The following is a 4,501-nucleotide window of genomic DNA, read 5'->3' as shown; positions in this document are numbered from 1 at the left end:
CCCTCCGATCCATCTGGGTCTGGGGATGAGGCGGCCGCCGGCTCTGACGGCGAGTCGGCCGCTGATGAGTCAAACTCGTTGTACCAACTTCAGGATGGCAGGCTCATGAGTTATTCCGATGGCAACAGTATTCCTGACCTTTTTGAGCCGCCAAGTCAGGTCGGAGTTTTTATGGCTGGTGCGCAGCCTGTTCAGAACCCCGCTACCGGATCAGAAAACCCGGAGCCTTCCCCGGCTCAGGTGCTGATGGATCTCACAGATAAGATGACGGCCCTATTAACTACCACGGTTGACCCGGCAGATCAAGCCCAGCATGACGCGGAGGTGGCGCAGTTAAAATTGGATCTGATGAAAGCTAAAGAGGATCTTGCAGCAGAAGGGATCAGGCTGGCGGCGGAGCGGGCGGCTCTCGACGCCCGGACTCAGTTGATTCAGGCGCAGTCCTTCCAACTCACGATGGATCAGAACGCGACCAACGAGGTCATGAGAAGGAGGCGTCAGAAGGCCCAGTCTCGACTCCCGCCGGTTTACGATCCGCGCAATCTCTTCAACACACCGGGTGCGGGATCCAGTAACCCACCAGGGGTCATTGCGCCCGGGTCGGGACCCCTCATTCAGCCACTAGTAATGGGGCCTCCCCAGGTGCCCCCTGCCCCGCCTCAGTATGTGCCAATACCCCCGGGTCATTACGATAACCCGCTGGAGAACATGGTAGCTGCGGCAGCACGACTGGCGGCTCTTCCCGTTGACGGCAATTCTCCGGCAGCCGTCGAAACCCGCCGGGTCAGGGAACTCCTGCAGACGGCTCTAGCACAGCAAGAGGCGTACTCCTACAGCCGGGACAGGATCCACTCAACTCCTCGCCCAGGCCAGAGCCCGAGTTACAGCCGGCACATGGTCTCAGCAACCGGCTCAAGTAATGTCCGACGCCATGACCCACTGCCTGGCCATGGCCCGGCTCATGTTGGAGCCTTCTACGCAGCAGACCAAGCACGGCAAGAGGCGGAGCAGGTGCCGCAATTGACGGCTTATCAGACCCCCCCCCCCCCCCCCGGCTTATCCGACGGCGTCCGTTGATGTGGGTATTTCTACCAGGACCGGGGGTGTCCCTTGTTTGGTGCCGGCCATCCGTAATGAACGTCTACCTAAGGATTTCAAGGGCCCTAGGAAGGTGCCTAACTATACAGCTGACTTACAGCCTGCGGCCTGGATTGAGAGTTATGAGATGGCTATGGAACTGCTAGAGGTCAGCGAGGCGGCCATGGCCAAATATTTCACCATGATGTTAGATGGAACTGCCCGCACGTGGTTAAAAGGGCTGCCACCGAACTCCATTGGGCCTTGGGCTGAGCTGAAGGCCCGGTTCATTCAAAACTTCAAGGATACCTGTAGGCAGTCTATGTCAATTGTGGATTTGACTAACTGTAAGCAGCAGGAGGGTGAATCCATGACCCATTGGGTTCGCCGGGTCAAGGAGATCATACATTCATCAGATAAGATGGACGCCGGCTCTGCAGTCTTGATGTTAGAACAGAACTGTCGTTTTGTGCCCCTAAAGATGAAACTTGGGCGGCTTAAACGCGACTGCACGGATATGGGTACACTAATGGCGGCTCTTGTCAAGTACGCCGATTCTGATGGTACCAAGGATCCCCCTTCAGACGATGAAAGGACAGGGAAGGGAAAGAAGAACGGCAATGGCAAGGGTCCTCAGCTTAACCCGGGGAATCAAGGAGGAGGCAAGCGCAAGGCCGATGGCAGCCTGGAGTTCGTAGCCAACGCCCAAGGCAACAACCAGTGACGCAAGGGGAGGCCCCCTCCCCGAGGCGGCGGGTCAGGACCTTCTCTGGAGCAACTGTTGAATGAACCTTGTCCGAGACACGGCTCTAGAGAGAAGCCAGCGACTCACCTGTGGAAGGATTGTGCTATCATGAAGGCATTTAAAAACTACAATGGCCCGGGCGGCGGCTCAGGCGCTGGCGGCTTTCATGGCCCGGGCGGCGGGTCAAATTCCGGTCCTCAGAACGGTCAAGGGGGCTTTAATCAACAGTCTTGTTAGGGTCATCAACAGCAACAGGGGGCTATCAGACCAACCCAAAGCAGCTTAGCGGTGGACAGTATCACGTGTTCACCACTAGTTTGTGCAAACGAGACGAAAAGCTTCACAAGAGGGCTGTTAATGCTGTCGCGCCCGCAGTTCCACGCTACTTACGGTGGTCGGAGCAGCCCATAGTGTGGAGTAGGGAGGATCACCCTCCCTGGGTGGATAACCCGGGCCACCTGGCCTTAGTGGTGGCTCCTCAAGTGGGAGGCTATAAGTTCACAAAGGTACTCATGGATGGAGGCAGCAGCATCAACATCCTCTATTATGAGACTTTCCGTCGTATGGGGCTAGTTGATAAGAACCTCAGCCAGTCAAATACTATCTTCCATGGTGTGGTACCCGGTAAATCGGCTTATCCAGTCGGCAAGATCGAACTGGAAGTGGCCTTCGGTGATGAGAACAACTACAGGGTGGAAAAGTTGACCTTTGAGGTGGTCAAAATAAGAAGTCCATACCATGCTATATTTGGACGGCCGGCTTACGCCAAGTTCATGGCACGGCCGTGTTATGTGTACTTACAACTCAAGATGCCGGGTCACAACGGGACCATTACAGTTCACGGCAGCCGGAAAGTGGCTCTGGAGTGTGAGGAAGGTGACGCGGCTTATGCAGAGTCTGTTTGTGCCACAGAAGAGTTGAAATTTTATAAAGACAATGTTGACCCAACAGATATGACCTCTCTGAAAAAGCCAACCACGGAGAATGAACCAGCAATGAAGTTTAAATCAGCTGATGAGACTAAACTTGTTGATTTTGTTCCAGGTGACTCGTCTCAGCAGTTCAGCATCAGTGCAAATCTGGACCCGAAATAGGAAGGCGCGCTCATCGAGTTCATCCGTGAGAATAGGGACATCTTTGCATGGAAACCTTCTGACATGCCAGGTGTACCTAGAGAACTCGCTGAGCACACTCTCAATGTTGATCCAAAATTTAAGCCGGTCAGACAGTTCCTTCGACGGTTTAATGAAGAGAGGCGGAAGGCTATTGGTGAAGAAGTGGCCCAGCTTTTGGCGGCCGGGTTCATTGTTGAGGTTCTTCACCCAGAGTGGTTGGCTAACCCGGTGCTTGTACTTAAAAAGAACGGCACCTGGCGGATGTGTGTGGATTACACGGATTTGAACAAGGCGTGTCCGGCTGATCCTTTTGCTCTCCCCCGTATCGATCAGATCATTGATGCTACGGCAGGTTGTGCACGCTTAAGTTTCTTGGATGCTTATTCCGGGTATCATCAGATTAAGATGGCAGTTAAGGACCAGGAGAAGACGACGTTCATCACTCCCTTTGGAGCCTTCTGCTATGTATCTATGCCCTTTGGACTCAAGTGTGCACAGGCGACTTACCAGCGTTGTGTGCAGAATTGTCTTCATAAACAGATCGGGCGCAATGTTCACGCTTATGTGGACGACATTGTGGTTAAATCCATCAAGGAGGAAACCCTGATAGATGACTTAAGGGAAACCTTCGACAATCTCCGGGTCTATAAGATGATGCTTAACCCGGCCAAATGTGTTTTTGGTGTTCCTGCAGGCAAACTATTGGGTTTCTCGGTTTCTGACAGAGGCATTGAGGCTAACCCAAAGAAGATCAAGGCCATCACTTCCTTGGCTAGGCCGGCGTGCGTAAATGACGTTCAACGTTTGGCGGGTCGCATCGCTGCTTTAAGCCGGTTTATAAGTCGTTTGGGTGAGAAGGCTATGCCCTTATATCAGTTGATGAAGAAAACTGACAACTTCATCTGGAATGATGCAGCTAATACCGCTTTTGAGGATTTGAAAAAGCAACTGGCAGAGCCCCCTGTCCTTGCTGCTCCGGTTGATAAGGAGCCCTTGCTACTGTATGTGGCAGCAAACGCACGAGCCGTCAGTGTGGCTATTGTGGTGGAGCGCAAGGAGGCGGGTAAGGAGCATCCGGTTCAGCGGCCGGTTTATTATATCAGTGAGGTGCTCATTGAGTCCAAGCAGAGGTATCCACATTGGCAGAAGCTTGTGTATGGGGTGTTTATGGCGAGCCGGAAGCTTAAGCATTATTTTCAAGGTCATCCCATCACTGTGGTCAGTTCTGCCCCTCTTGGTGATATTATCCAAAACAGAGAGGCTACAGGGAGAATTGCTAAGTGGGCTATAGAACTTGGACCTCATGATCTTAAATATGTGCCACGCACTGCTGTCAAGTCTCAGGCCTTGGTGGATTTCATCAATGATTGGACAGAGTCACAAGTACCCGAGCAAAAGCCGGATAACACTTATTGGACTATTCACTTTGATGGGTCCAGGCAGCTGGAGGGCTCGGGGGCTGGTGTTGTCTTGGCTTCCCCTAAAGGTGACAAGTTCCATTATGTGCTACGGTTGATGTTTCCTTGCACTAACAATGCGGCTGAATACGAGGCTTTGCTCCACA

The sequence above is a fragment of the Aegilops tauschii genome, chromosome 7 (genome assembly GCF_002575655.3).
Source record: "Aegilops tauschii subsp. strangulata cultivar AL8/78 chromosome 7, Aet v6.0, whole genome shotgun sequence".
NCBI classification, from domain to species: Eukaryota; Viridiplantae; Streptophyta; class Magnoliopsida; order Poales; family Poaceae; genus Aegilops; species Aegilops tauschii.
The sequence above is the reverse complement of the archived record's forward strand: the minus strand, read 5'-3'. Positions refer to the sequence as shown.